This window comes from Saccopteryx bilineata, chromosome 4 (assembly GCF_036850765.1).
Source record: "Saccopteryx bilineata isolate mSacBil1 chromosome 4, mSacBil1_pri_phased_curated, whole genome shotgun sequence".
Lineage (NCBI taxonomy): Eukaryota > Metazoa > Chordata > Mammalia > Chiroptera > Emballonuridae > Saccopteryx > Saccopteryx bilineata.
This window is the reverse complement of record NC_089493.1, coordinates 258,766,394-258,782,750: the sequence shown is the minus strand read 5'-3', so window position 1 is coordinate 258,782,750 and position 16,357 is coordinate 258,766,394.

Below are 16,357 nucleotides of genomic sequence, written 5' to 3'. Positions count from 1 at the left end.
ATAGGAAGTGAAAACCACTTACCTGTAATTCAAATTCTCTGAATCTGTATTAGCTATGTGGGCTGTGGCTTCCAATACCTCTGGACAAACAATTATGTTTAAGGAAGTGTAGTCTATAATAAGCATCTTGCATAACAACACTTCCTACGTATATGCAGTGCTACTTAGAGTGTGGTTCACACATAAGCCTCATATGGAAGTTTGTTAAAAACGCAAAATTTTGCCTGATTGGTGGTGGCACAGTGGATAGAGCGTTCATCTGAGATGCTGAGGGCCCAGGTTCAAAATCTCGAGGCCGCCGGCATGAGTGTAGGCTCAACCGGCTTGAGCACAGGCTTGCCAGCTTGAGCTTGGGGTTGGTTGCCAGCTTGAGCTCAGGATCATCAACTTGATCCCATGGTCACTGACCTGAGTCCAAAGGTCCTTGGCTTCAAGCCCAAGGTTGCTGGCTTGAGCAAGGGGTCACTGGCACAGCTGGAGCCCCCCAGTCAAGGCACATATGAGAAGCAATCAATGAACAACTAAACAGCTGCAATTACAAGTTGATGCTTCTCATCTCTCTCCCTTCCTGTCGCTCTAAAGAAAAAAAAATCGTAAAAAAGAATTTATATTTATATTAGACAAAGGGCCCAGCCCTTAGGTGTAGTCAAAGCTCTTTTTGTGTGTGCAGGGTTTGTTTCCACATTAAGAGTTAAACTTTGCCTGACCAGGCAGTGATGCAGTGGATAGAACGTTTGACTGGGATGCGGAGGACCCAGGTTCGAGACCCCGAGGTTGCCAGCTTGAGTGTGAACTCATCTGGCGTGAGCTAAAAAGCTCACCAGCTGGCCTGACCTGTGGTGGCGCAGTGGGATAAAGCGTCAACCTGGAACACTGAGGTTGCCGGTTCGAAACCTTAGGCTTGCCTGGTCAAGGCACATATGGGAGTTATATGGGAGTTGATGCTTCCTGTTCCTCCCCCTTCTCTCTCTCTCTCTCTCTCTCTCTCTCTCTCTCTCCCCTCTCTCTAAAAATAAATAAATAAAATTTATAAAAAAATAAGCTCACCAGCTTGGACCCAAGGTCACTGGCTCGAGCAGGGGGTTACTCGGTCTGCTGAAGGCCTGTAGTCAAGGCACATATGAGAAAGCAGTCAATGAACAACTAAGGTGTTGCAACAAAAAACTGATAATTGATGCTTCTTATCTCTCTCCGTTCCTGTCTGTCTATCCCTATCTATCCCTCTCTCTGACTCTCTCTCTGTCCTTTTAAAAAAAAAAAAAAAAAAGAGTTAAACTTTTCTTCATTGTAAAAAGTGGCTTTCTTTTCCCTTCCAGCTAAGTTCACTGTTAATTCAGACAAATCATTTACAATGAAGTTACATCTTCATATGAAAGTGTTGACATAATACTAACTTCTGGTGATGATGCTAGAGGCAAAGTTATATCATGGGAAACCACACATTCTTCTAAGGTTACTTACCTTGAAGATAAAATATTGCTCAACAATAGTTTACTCAGAAAATAATGGTGCATAAACATGTATAATTTTATCAAGATTAATTCATTATTTTTTAAAGCATGTCGTTAGACTACCCAATAGCAAAAAGATGCCAGGACACCCAATAAATAAGTGGAATTAGGCCTGACCTGTGCTGACGCAGTGGATAAAGCGTTGACCTTGAATGCTGAGATCGCCGGTTTGAAATCCTGCACTAGTCTGGTCAAGGCACATATGTGACTTGATGTTTCCTGCTCCCCCTCCCATTCTCTCTCTCTCTCTCTCTCTCTCTCTCTCTCTCTCTCTCTCTCTCTCTCATTCTCTCTCCTCTCTAAAATGAATAAATAAAAAGAAAACAAAAAAATGTAAAAAACCCCTGGAATTAGAGATACAGAATGTTCCTTTCCTACAGATTGTTATGGGAATCTAGGGAGATTGATGCTGAATCTGTTACATTTTGGTCCCACAATAAAATAAAAGTTCACAATTCGAAATTGAGTGGTTAATAAAATGAAGAAAGGAAGAAAACGAGTATTTCCAAAACCCAACAGAATAAAATGTGTTACACCAAAGCGCATAAAACCTTTCGAATCCTTGTGTGGGCAGGTGGGGTTGAGTGTGCAGAGTCAGGCGTGGGGACCCAGAGAGCCCAGTGAGCCTGCTGGCCCCTCCGCCCGTCCTTCACCTCAGCCGGTCGGCACTCACTGTAGGTCTGCTCTGTGCGCAGCGCGGATGGAAAATCTAGGGGAAATACCAGGGAGATTAAGGCATGGTCTCAGCCTTCAGGATGTTTGCACAGGCAGAATAGCAATACAAAGTGCCAGCAAGGCCCAGACAAGGGGATTATTTCCAACATGAGCAATATTAGAGTGAAGGCTTTGCCTGGGCTGTGGTGGTACAGTGGACAGAGCAATGAGCTAGACTGCTGAGGTCGCAGGTTCTAAACCCTAGGCTTGCCGGGTCAAGGCACATACGACAAGTAATCAATGAACAGCTGGAGTGAAGCAACTACTTTTCATCACTCACTCCACACCTCTGTAAAATCAATAAATAAAATATATATTTTTTTCTTTTTTTTCTGAAGCTGGAAACGGGGAGAGACAGTCAGACAGACTCCCGCATGCGCCCGACCGGGATCCACCTGGCACGCCCACCAGGGGCGATGCTCTGCCCACCAGGGGGCGATGCTCTGCCCACCAGGGGCGATGCTCTGCCCACCAGGGGGCGATGCTCTGCCCCTCCGGGGCATCGCTCCATCGCGACCAGAGCCACTCCAGCGCCCGGGGCAGAGGCCAAGGAGCCATCCCCAGCGCCCGGGCCATCTTTGCTCCAATGGAGCCTTGGCTGCCGGAGGGAAAGAGAGAGACAGAGAGGAAGGAGGGAGTGGGGTGGAGAAGCAAATGGGCGCTTCTCCTGTGTGCCCTGGCCGGAAACGAACCCGGGTTCCCCGCACGCCAGGCCGATGCTCTACCGCTGAACCAACCGGCCAGGGCCAATAAATAAAATCTTAAAAAAAGAAAAAGAGTGAAGCCTTCATAGACAAAATACTGTTGAGCTGGGCTTTGAAAGGCTAGGTTAGGATATGGTTTTTTAGACAGGTTCAAGGGGAAAAGCTACATCTGAGACAAAGCACAGAGAACGTCTGGTGACTCTGGAGGAAAGCAGCCTCAGACACAGGAGTGTGAGGGCAAGTGTGTGGGTGGTGTACACACGTCACGGGCAGTCAGACAGCCACCTGTGTATCTTTTCACCGTCCCGATGCCAGACACTGTGCTAATGAAGATTGAGCGGGCTTGGATGGCAATATATGAGATCATGCTCCGGGCATTTGGATCATTAATTGTGTCTGTGTGTGTGTGTGTGTGTGTGTGTGTGTGTGTGTGTGTGTTAAAATATACATAACTAAAACTCACCATTTTAACCCCGTTTAAGTGTACAGCTCAGTGGGATTAGCACACTCACGCTGCTGTGTAGCTCTCACCACTATCCATCTCCAGAATGTTTCATGAATAATTTTTGAGCAAGAGGATGAAGGGATCACAGAGGATTTAGCAAGATTACTCCTAGTCCCAGTAGTCAGGATTGACTGAGCTGCCCTCACATATTTATGGGAATGATGAGAGAGGGGACAGAGAACAAATTAGGTTATTGCAAGAGACGTGGTGCAAGGAGAGTCGCTCCTCGCGGAGAGTGCTAGAGGGGACCAGGGACCACTCCTAACGGCACCACCCTCCACCGACCAGAAGCTGGGGGACTGAAGGGCTCTGGGCGGTAAGGGAAGCACACGGAGGCTTGCAGAGAACTGAGAACATGGGAACCTTAGTAGTTGATGGTATTTATCAACATTAGATATAGTTTAGGAATCGGTAACCAAGAAGAAAAGAGTAGATTTGAACAGAAAAAAAGAGTGAGGAATATGAGGAGCGCATCTGATGAATTTGAGGGGTTCTTTGTTGTTGTTGTTGTTTTTGTATTTTTCTGAAGCTGGAAACGGGGAGAGACAGTCAGACAGACTCCCGCATGCGCCCGACCGGGATCCACCCGGCACGCCCACCAGGGGGCGACGCTCTGCCCACCAGGAGGCGTCGCTCTGCCGCGACCAGAGCCACTCTAGCGCCTGGGGCAGAGGCCAAGGAGCCATCCCCAGCGCCCGGGCCATCCTTGCTCCAATGGAGGCTTGGCTGCGGGAGGGGAAGAGAGAAACAGAGAGGAAGGGGAGGGGGGGGAGGGTGGAGAAGCAAATGGGCGCCTCTCCTATGTGCCCTGGCCAGAAATCAAACCCGGGTCCCCTGCACACCAGGCCGACGCTCTACCGCTGAGCCAACCGGCCAGGGCCGAATTTGAGATTCTTAATAAGACAGTGATTTGAAACATCTAACGTGGAGTACCTAGCTCGTCAACGAGATTAGAGATGTAGTTTTCTCTTAGCTGTGATATTTCAAGCCAAGACGGTCGATGAAAAAGACTCCTCTTCCCATTCTGAGGGATTTCTTATTTCCTGCATTCACTGCATTCTTCCTCTTGGAAAAAGCTACTTTGCTATTAAGCCATGGTAGAATTTAACTGGCAACCGGATCCTATGCCTATCCCCAGGCCTGCTAACACATACATTGTATGTAGAGTCATGGTGAGCACTTTTATGTTACCTAATAGGCTATTCACAACTCTACAAATTTGCTATCAGCAGCCCCATTTTCCAGATGAGAATTTGCTATCAGTAACCCCATTTTCCAGATGAGAAACAGAGGGAGAGGCCTATAGTACATGGAGCTTGCTTGAAGCCACACAGAAAGTAGTGGAACACAGCTCAGCCTAAATGCCAAGTCCACGCTCTCTGAAGCACTTTACTGATGGTTTTTATTTTGTCCCAGATGTGTTCCCCTTGTTTTCTCTTTTTCACTTTCAAGCTTTTGCATATCAGATAAAAATCCTCCATGGCTCAGTAAAGTGCTACTACTAAGGAGGGCAGTCCTAAGGGGTTAAGTACCCCTTTGTTGATAAAAGACTCTATTTGAAAATGTGTTAGTTACAGAGGCATTGAAGAATATTTATTGTATTTCCCCATGTATAAAACGCTCCCATGTATAAGATGCACCTTAATTTTGGGCCCGAAATCTGAAAAAAAAAATGTATTACATAAAGTTATTGAACTCAAGTTTTATTCATCATAAAATTCATACAAATTTTCAAGTGGGAAATGCAAGTAAAAAATCAACAACCACTGTATAAGACGCACCCAGTTTTTAGATGCCAAATTTTTTGAAAAGAGGTGTGTCTTATACATGGGAAAATATGGTACCTGTTACTTCTATAATATCACAATATCTCTAACAGGTAAAGATGTTTGCCCTTATTTATTTATTTATTTGCTTAAATTTTGCCATTGATTTGAGAGAGAGAAAAAGGGGAAGGGGAAAAAGAAAAAGAGAAACATCAACTTATTTCACTTATTCATTCCATTTAGCTGAGTACTCACTGGTTGCTTTTCATAAGTGCCCTGACCAGGGATTGAACCCAGGACCTCCGCACTCCTGGGTGACGCTCTATCCACTAAGCAACCCAACCAGGGACAAGTTTCCCCTTATTTTATAAAGAGCAAAGAAAACATTTTTAAAAAAAAAGTTTTTTGAGCTGTGCAACAGAGACCTCTTCTGGTCAAGAAGCAAAAGTCTTAGAGAACCAATCTGGAGAAAGAAGATAAACTGGTAAGGGAGAAGATAGACTGTGAAATAAGTTGCACCAAGGAGTTGGCATTTGCATTGGCTTTGGAACGCTGACAAGCAGCATAGAGAAAGGAGTCCATTTCACACCTGGGGAGCAGTGCGTGCACAAGCCAGTGTTTCTTCTTTTCTAATGAGAAAATACCGGTTTGCTATAGATAATTTATAAGGGTACAAAGATGTAAATAGGAATCATTTATAACTTCACCATCCAGAAATAAAACTGTACATTTTAATGTACTGGCTTCTAGCTTTGTCTTATGGTCATATATATTCTTTTTCATCCATAAAACTGGGTAAATTCTGAACTTTTCATTTTATAAGAAGAAAAGGCTGTTTTCTACTAGCAGACTTCAAATGTAAACCATTTACAAGCCAGAGAAATTTCAATGACTACCGTATCCTGGCCCCTGTGTTGCCAGAGCCCCCATGAGTTAATGCACTGAGAGGGCTGGCTGCATTCCAGCCGCTGCTCACCATCTCGGCCGGACTCCTCCACACGAGGCGTGCCTACATACCTGCTCTTGCGGGCCCCTCAGCCTGCCAGAAAGCTAATTAGTTTTGGACTGAAAAAGGGGCCACATGCTGAACATGACAAACTCAGGGCAGGCCTGCATGGCAGCCTTGAAAACTCAGGGACCTAAAGTAACCACATAGGATGGTCTGGAATTAAAACTTTCTTCTAAAGCAGTTCATGGTGGATAGTCACGTCACATCCTAGGGCAGTATGTTTCTCTAACAAAGGGCAATGCTTACCTTACCTGAGCCAGCCTGTTGTCTTTTTGCATCTACGATAACATGCATTTGAAATATAGGAGTAACCTGACCAGGCGGTGGCGCAGTGGATAGAGTGTCGGACTGGGATGCGGAAGACCCAGGTTCGAGACCTTGAGGTCGCCAGCATGAGCGAGGGCTCATCTGGTTTGAGCAAAAGCTCACCAGCTTGAGCCCAAGGTCGCTGGCTCAAGCAAAGGGTTACTCGGTCTGCTGAAGGCCCGCGGTCAAGGCACATATGAGAAAGCAATCAATGAAAAACTAAGGCGTCGCAGTGAAAAACTGATGAATGATGCTTCTCATCTCTCTTCGTTCCTGTCTGTCTGTCCCTATCACTCTCTCTGACTCTCTCTCTCTGTCTCTGTAAAAAATAAATTAATTAATTAAAAAAAATTTTTAAAAAAGAAAGAAATATAGGAGTAATCTCTCCAGGACACAAGTCAGAGCAGGAGACCACAGAACCCCTCATTGTTATTGTTATCTTTTTTTGTTTTTATGTGAGAAAGAGAGAGAGAGGAATAGTTAGGGACAGACAGACAGGAAGGGAGAAAGATGAGAAGCGTCTACTCATAGTTGTGGCACCTTAGTTGTTTATTGATTGCTTTCTCATATGTGCTTTGACTGGCTGGCTCCAGCCAAGCCAGTGGTCCCTTGCTCAAGCCAGGGACCATGGGTTCATGTTCTCGATCCCACATTCAAGATGGCAACCCCACACTCAAGCTGGATAAGCCTGAGCTTAAGCTGGTGACCTCAGGGTTTCGAACCTGGGTCCTCTGCAACCCATGCTGACGCTCTGTCCACTGCGCCACCGTCTGGTCAGACATTATCATTACTTTGTTAATTGTTAACTAGCCTGTAACCACCAATGTAAAAGAAATGTGTGTAAGTTTTCCTTTCTATCCGATCCCACGGATTTCCCTGTTTTGCTTTCTCCCACCTCCCTAATCTATCAGTGGATTTCATGTAACTTCCTTACATCTTCCCCTTTGATTCTGATGTATAAAACAAGTGGTAAAACTGCCATTCTCTGCAGCATTTTCTCCATCTGTTAAGATCTTGCTTCCTGGTGATTATCGACAGTTTGGCTCAAATAAACTCCTAAAAATTCTTACAGGTTTGAATGTTTCTTTCGTTGACATTAGCAATGGTCAAATACAATCACCAGTATTCTCCATCTATAAAAATATATCCATTGGCATTTTTTGACCTTGGAAATCCCAGAGATGTCACAATCACTGAGACTGTTCTACCTCGGTTAAACTGCAACACGATATTCTGCTCTCTTGTGACGAAAGTTGCAGTCACAAACTAACCCACGGTGGATGGAGGATGTGGGCTTCGAAAGGAGGAGGCTAAAAGGAGTTGACAGTTAGGAGACTGAAATTAGAAGAGGATCTATCGGAAAGAGGATTACTTGCTCAGAAGGAACATAGGGGGTCACAGGAATTTCGGGGAAATTAAGTATCAATAGAAGGGCAGAATCATTGCTGCAATCCTGGGAAGACTTTCAGAGTCGGACCTCACAGAGGGTGAATGGGTTGACATGACTGGGTGTGAACAATATATTCAGATGTTTTCCTGAGGCAGGACCAAAGCACTGTACATTGTTCAGTTCAGTTCTTCTGCTCAAGCTGTTTTTCCATTCATTCCTGGAAATGCACCAAGACCCCACTCAAATGAGCTTCTGGAGTTGCAGGCACCCCTTCTCAGAGCTCAGCCTTTTTGTGACGTCCTGCAGCACTCCCATTCCTCATTTCTGTGGAGCCAGGCTGCTGTGGCCACAGTGGATTTTAAATTCTAAGTTCGTGGTATAAACCAGTGTTTTTCAACTGCCAGTCCACCAGAAGTTTATGCTGGTCCACGGAGGAGTTAACCGCCCTAAAGTTTTATGACAATTATAGACCCAGTGATCTTAGTCAAAGCCTTATGCTCAAGGTGATTTCCGCCTTAGTGGTCCCCAAAATAATGCTCCTATTTTCACAGGTCCCCAAGTGTAAAATGCTTGAAAAGCACTGTCAGACTTAAGTTATAACTTGAAGACATTGCTAAAATATATCCCATTACCAGTCAAATTTGCTTTTGTTTTCAAAGAGAAAGTAATGGAGAAAAACTTTACAGGGACAGAGTCTTGTCAATGTTTACTCAAGGAGAAGTGGGTTAACTGTCTCAGGGCTATTTTGGAGGTAAAGTAGGATTAGGGGATTATAGGAAGTAAAGATCTTTTTTCTTCAGTTGAACTAGAATGTTATGTTAGTTCCAGGTGTACAATATTGTTGAGCAGATAAAATGTATTATGCTCACTTTGTTAAAGATAACACGAGGAGGCCGTTGCCCAGGTGATATTAATGCGTGTTGGGGTGGGCTAAAGGCAGGCGGAATCCTTGTAGCCTGGGACTTGGTTTTGGGATTAAGCCTTTCCTACCCTTTTTGATGTGGGGTGGTGCAATCCAATCATGCCTCAGAAGGTGACTTTGGGTTGGAGACTTTACTACTTTGTATATTGGATTAGAGGTTGTGAAGCTACAGTATAAAGTGGGGGCAAAACGGGAGTTTGCCCTCTTGGCTCCTGGGATGATTAGCATGAGAGAGTAGAGCCAGCAGCGGAAGGAGGCCACGTGGAGGAGGCCAGGAGAAGCAGCTAAGATGGCGGAGTGCTGAGTGAGATGCCAGTTTGTGTAGAGTTTGTATCTGGGATAAGGAAGGAGATGGGGAACAGAGGTGAATAAGGCTGGTGAGCTAGAAACCTTTAATTCTAGGAAACTTGGATAAGTCAGTGGCTTTGTGAGCACTGAATGTGACTGGGTTTTGGAGCCCAGTGTGTATTTTTACTTGCCCGCCGGGTGCAAGCTAGGATTAAAGAAAATGGCCTATCAGTTTTTGGCTCCGTTGTTTCTTTACCGACTGTCCGAATCCAATGCGAACCTGCATGGGCCAGGAGGCTGCTGTGATGGTAGCCCTGGCCTTGGCCACTGGCTTTACAAATATAAAGAATGGACATTTATATTCTTTATGATGTGATCACATTAAGTCTAGAAACCACGTGGAAATTGCCTGACTGTGGCACAGTGGCTAAAATGTCAACCTGGAATGCTGAGGTCGCCAGTCCAAATCCCCAGGCTTGCCTGGTTGAGGCACATAAGGGAAGTACCTACTACCAGTTGATGCGTCCTGCTGTCCCCAGCCCCCTTCTCTCTCTCTAATCTCCTTTCTCTCTCTTTAAAAAAAAAAAGTCTAATAACCACCTGGAAATAAAGATCTTCTACTTATCCTAAGGAGCTTTTAGAAATTCAGTACCACCTGCTTTTATATTTCTTAACTCAGATGTATAAAATAACTCTTGTGGGATATTTCTAGTTATTTCTCAAGTCTGGATTGAATTAAGGGTAGAATGGTATAATTATATAAATTATATGTTACTATTTTCTTTTCTTTTTGAGAGAGAGATAGGAAGGGAGAGAGATGAGAAATATCAACCCAGAGTTGTAGCACTTTAGTTGTTCATTGATTGCTTCTCATATGTGCCTTGACCAGGGGGCTCCAGCCAAGCCAGTACCTCTTGCTCAAGCCGGCAACCATGGGATCATGTCAATGATCTTGTGCTCAAGCTGGCAAGCCTGTGCTCAAGTGGGATGAGCCCATGCTCAAGCCGGTGACCTCCGGGGTTTAAACCTGGGACTTAAGCATCCCATGTCGACATTCTATACACTGTACCATCAGTCAGGCAACATATTTTACTGTTTTCTTCCTCACATACCATACTTAAAATTTTTTTAATTGATTGATTTTAGAGAGAGAGAAAGAGAAACACTGATTTGTGTTCCATTTATTTATGCATTCATTGTTGTAGCTGCTCTGGCTGGGGACCAAACCCACAACCTTGGTGTTTGGGGATGACACTCCTACCAACTGAGCTACCCAGCCAGGGCCTTCCTCCCATACTTTTAATGAGATTCCCGTACTTATCAGCTGAGGAGACAGAGTTATTCTAGTATCTCTTCTAAATACTCTGACTGGACTTTATGTTTTTAGGGAAGTTGGATCTAAAGGACCACAGGGTTCCTTAGAATGATTTTTTTTCTTTGTATTTTTCTGAAGTTAGAAGCAGGGAGGCAGACAGACTCCCGCATGTGCCTCCCTCTTCTGCTCAGCCCCAATTTGTGGGGAGAAAGCTCTGCCTTGGGCTCGCAGCCACTGAGAATACTGGGGTTTTAATCACCCGTGTCCCCGACTCCTGGCTTCATGCTGGGAGAGACAAGCTGAGAAAACCAGAGGCTACAGTCACCCTCCCCCATGGAATGATCAGCTTCTGGAGGAGGAGTTGTGGATTTGAAAAAAGTGTGCCTTTGTCCTTTAGTCATGGCTCAGAGATTTTGTCTGGGGGGGAAAGCAGGCCATAAAGCATTTATCTCCTAATTTGCCAGAGGAACGGACTTCATTTGCAACTGTGTATGGAGAAGTTCAAGCTTAAGATAACTTTCAAAAACAGAGAAGATTATGGTAAAAGGCAACCAGGAGGAGATCAGTAGACTCATTGAAGGTATAGTCTAAATTGCAGGCTGACTGGTTTACCTAAGAGAATTAGGGAAAGAGACAACTGGGAGGAAACCGCCTGGGGTCAGAACAAATCACACCGACCTCCGGAACTAGCCTTTCAAAAGAGCCCAGATTTGACAGGATTGCATTTGGGAGAAATGCATTCCCTAGGACAAACGGTTGAAAATAACAGAGCAATCAGTCTGTAATTAGTAGAGTTTAACAGCTGGGCATAGTCAGGGAAAGAAACACTTAAAGAGAACCCTGCCCAAACTACTGTTGTTGGGAATGACACCAGAGGCTTAATTACCATGCAAGAGAGTGGAGGATGGAGAGAAGAGGAGAGATTTGACTTCATTGGAAATAATCTAGCCAGTCAAACATATAAACAAATTGTAACAAGTCCCAGAAAATGGGAAGAGAGACCATTATCCAGAGTTGCTACAATATATCTTCTGAAGTATCCAGTTTCCCACAAAAATTATGAGACACATAAAGAAACAGAAAACTATGACCCATACACTAGAAAATACGCAGGCAACAGAAATGGCCAGATGTCAGTTTTAACAGACAAAGCCTTCAAAATAGCCATTATAAATATGTTCAGAGAACTAAAGGAAAAGATGATTTGAGAAGTAAAGTGAGGCCCTGTCTAGTGGTTCAGTGGATAGAGCATCAGCCCTGTGTATGGACATCCCAGGTTCGATTCCTCGATTCCTGGTTAGTGCACACGGAGAAGCAACCATCTGCTTCTCCCCCCTTCTCTCCCTCTTTCTCTCCCACAGTGAGTGTGGCCCCAGGCACTGAGGATAGCTTGGTTGGTCTGAGCACATCAGTCTTAGTCACTAAAAATAGCTTGATTGATTTGAACATCAGCCCAAAACAGGAGTTGCTGGGAAGATCCGATCGGGTCCGAGTGCATGCGGAAGTCTGCCTCACTATCACCCCTCCTGTCACCTAAAAAAAAAAAAAAAAAAGTTAAAAAAAAAAGAGAGAAGTAAAGTGAGCCCTGGCTGGGTGGCTCAGTGGATAAAGCATCATCCCAGTGTGCCGAGGTTCTGGCTTGATCCCGAGTCAAGGTACACAAAAGAGGCAATCAATGACTGCACAACTAAACGGAACAAGTAAGTGAAATGGCAAGTTAATGCTTCTCTCGCTCTCTTTCTCTCACTCTCTCTCTCCCTTCCCCTTTCTTCACTCTCTCAAATCAATGGAAAATTTTTTTTTAAGAAAGAAGTAGAGTGACAGAGACATGGACAAGAGTGTGGGGTTACAGGGTGGGAGGGGAGGAGAGGGAGGAGGTTGGGGGAGGGGATGGGCACAAAGAAAACCAGTTAGAAGGTGACAGAAGACAATTGGACTTTGGGTGATGGGAATGCAGCATAATCAAATGTCAAAATAACCTGGAGATGTTTTCTCTGAACATATGTACCCTGATTTATCAATATCACCCCATTAAAATTAATTAAAAAAAAAGACCATCAGGCCCTGGCCGGTTGGCTCAGCGGTAGAGCGTCGGCCTAGCGTGCGGAGGACCCGGGTTCGATTCCCGGCCAGGGCACACAGGAGAAGCGCACATTTGCTTCTCCACCCCTCCGCCGCACCTTCCTCTCTGTCTCTCTCTTCCCCTCCCGCAGCCAAGGCTCCATTGGAGCAAAGATGGCCTGGGCGCTGGGGATGGCTCTGTGGCCTCTGCCCCAGGCGCTAGAGTGGCTCTGGTCGCAACATGGCGACGCCCAGGATGGGTAGAGCATCGCCCCCTGGTGGGCAGAGCGTAGCCCCTGGTGGGCGTGCCGGGTGAATCCCGGTCGGGCGCATGCGGGAGTCTGTCTGACTGTCTCTCCTCCCTGTTTCCAGCTTCAGAAAAAATGCAAAAAAAAAAAAAAAAAAGACCATCAAACCTAAAAAAAAAAAAAAGTAGAGTGAGGTATAATGGCAATGTTGTATCAAATGGAGAATATCAATAAAGAGATAAATATTTTTTAAAATGGAAATTCTGAAATTGAAAAGTACAGTAACATGAAAAATTCACTAGGGGGCTCAACAGTATATTTAAACTGGCAGAAAAAAATGTTAATTTTTAAAAGATCAGTAGGGATTATGGCAGACACAAACCCAACCAGATCAACAATAACATTACACACAAGTGAATTAAACAATCCAATTAAAAGGCAGAGATTATTAGGTTGGATAAAAAGCAAGGTCCAATGATATGCTCTTTACAGGAGACATTTTAGATTTAAAAATACAAACAGATTGGCCTGACCAGGTGGTGGCACAGTGGATAAAGCGTCAGCTTGGGACACTGAGGATCAAGGTTTGAAACCCCAAGGTCGCTGGCTTGAGCATGAGCTTATTGGCTTCAGAGAAGGCTCACCAGGTTGAGCGCGAGGTTGCTGGCTTGAGCGTGAGATCAGAGACATAACCCCATGGTTGCTGGCTTGAGCCCAAAGGTCACTGGCTTGAAACCCAAGGTCGCTGGCTTGAGCAAGGGGTCACTGGCTCAGCCAGAGTCCCCTGGTCAAGGCACATATGAGAAAGCAATCAATGAAGAACTAAGGTGCCTCAACGAAGAATTGATGCTTCTCATCTCTCTCTCCCTTCCTGTCTATCTCTCTGTGCCTGTCTGTCCCTCCCCCTCCATATATATTTAGTGTATATATTTACACAAATACATATATTGAAAGTAAAAAAAAAAACCCAGAAAAAATATATTATGCAAGTGACAACCACAAGAACAATGGAGTGACTGTATTAATATCAGAAGAAATATACCTTAAAATAAAAAAATGAGCCTTGACCACATAGCTCAGTTGGATAAAGCATCTTTCTGACATGCCAAGGTTGTGAGTTCAATCCCCAGTTAGGGTACATACAGGAAACAACCATTGAAATGAATGCATGCATAAGTGGAACATCAAATCAATGTTTCTCTCTCTCTCTCTCTTTCTTCCTCTCTCTCTAAAATCAATTTGTTAAAATTCTTTAAAAAAAACAAAACAAAAAATGCCCTGGCCAGATAGCTCGGTTGGTTAGAGCATTGTCCTAAAGTGCACACATTGCTGGTTTGATCCCTGGCCAGTGCACAAATAGGAACAGATTCCTGTTCCTGTTTCTCTCTCTTCCTCCCTTCCTCTCTTATTAAAAATCAATCAATAAAAAATTAAATGTTACTGTTATAAAGTAGCGTACCTTAATTCCGCAGGCTTACGTAGAGACACCAAGGCAGGATACAGAAGAATTTTTAGGAGGAGATTTATTAATAAGCTGGCTGCATATGACTTACACGGGGTATAGCTAACCCAAATCATGTGTGTCTCAAAAATAGCCCTGCGGCTAGTTATATAGACTTGATCACATATAGGTTGGGGGAAAAGGAGGGGGAGCATGACACAATAATCAATCATTAACAAGCTTAAAACATTCATCTATAGGATCTATAAAAAACATTCCTACATATTAAAATTTACAAGGTAACACAATAGTGGTGTCATTTTACATATCAAAGACATGCACAAATTTTTTTTTTCCTGTATTTTTCTGAAGCTGGAAATGGGGAGAGACAGTCAGACAGACTCCTGCATGCGCCCGACGGGGATCTACCCGGCACACCCACCAGGGAGCGATGCTCTGCCATGACCAGAGCCACTCTAGCGCCTGGGGCAGAGGCCAAGGAGCCATTCCCAGCGCCCAGGCCATCTTTGCTCCAATGGAGCCTTGGCTGCAGGAGGGGAAGAGAGAGACAGAGAGGAAGGGGGGGGGGTGTAGAAGCAAATGGGCGCTTCTCCTGTGTGCCCTGGCCGGGAATCGAACCCAGGACTTCTGCACGCCAGGCCGACGCTCTACCACTGAGCCAACTGGCCAGGGCCATGCACAAATCTTTTAATGTCTACCTTCCATCCCTTTGTCTAGAGGTATATGTTACTCTCAGGACTCCAGGGGGTGAGGAAGAGTTAAAATCAGTGTAGGATATACAAACATTGTCTCTTATTGAAAAAGAAAGGAAGTTCTTAGATAACCTTTATTTTCTTTGTTGTCTAGCAAGTAGTGGCCTCAGTCCTTCCAGAGAACTATATTTTAATTATGACTAGATGACCCATTTGTCCTTGTAATCCAGAAAGCTTCTGCATTCTTCTCCCTCCATTTTCCACAGAACTGAGAGGGCAAGAAGCCTGACTTTTCCTCTTTAAAATGACATTGCCAATACTACATTTTACAGTTCTTTGGCACCTTATCACATTACAAGAGATAAAGGGAGACTTTTTTTTTTTTTTTCATTTTTCTGAAGCTGGAAACGGGGAGAGACAGTCAGACAGACTCCCGCATGCGCCCGACCAGGATCCACCCGGCATGCCCACCAGGGCAACGCTCTGCCCACCAGGGGGCGATGCTCTGCCCATCCTGGGCGTCGCCATATTGCGACCAGAGCCACTCTAGCGCCTGAGGCAGAGGCCACAGAGCCATCCCCAGCACCCGGGCCATCTCTGCTCCAATGGAGCCTTAGCTGCGGGAGGGGAAGAGAGAGACAGAGAGGGAAAGCGTGGCGGAGGGGTGGAGAAGCAAATGGGCGCTTCTCCTGTGTGCCCTGGCCGGGAATCGAACCCGGGTCCTCCGCACGCTAGGCCGACGCTCTACCGCTGAGCCAACCGGCCAGGGCTAAGGGAGACTTTTAAAAATAATGAAAGGGGTCAGTGCATTAGGAAGATATAATAATACATATTTTCATCTAATACCTGAGCACCAAAATACATGAAACAAAAACAGAAATGAAGAGAGAAATAGATAATTCAACAGTAACAGTGACTTCAGTAACTTACTTTTGTCGACATAAGAAATACCCAAATTTGTACAAAATATTTATGAATTTATTCGAGCCAAAGTGACAACAATGGCCAGAAAGCAAAATCTCAATGGATTGAGAAAATGCTCTGGAGAATGGCAGTGTTGCAGCTTCTTTTATACATTAGAATCAAAAGAGGAGACACAAAGAAGGTTGCATGAAATCCATTGGGGGTAGATTAAGGGGGCGGGAGAAAGCAAAGTGTAGGATATCTCTGGGATTTGATGAAGAGCAAAAGGGAGAGACATATACTTCTTTTACCCTGGTGGGCACAGGATAGTTAACACTTACAGCACATAGAGATGGTATGTGATAGATACATGAATTACCACTGCCCTTTTGCTGTTCTGCTTGGCTGCCTGACCCCACCCTTCATTACCGGACAATCGCCCCTGGGACAAAGGAATTCCAGGAAACTGGTCAATCACCCCAAAGAGGAGTATTCCAGAAAGCCAAACATACCAGCACACCCTTGCTCAAGGCCATCCCCAACCCTATAAAGTTTTACCTC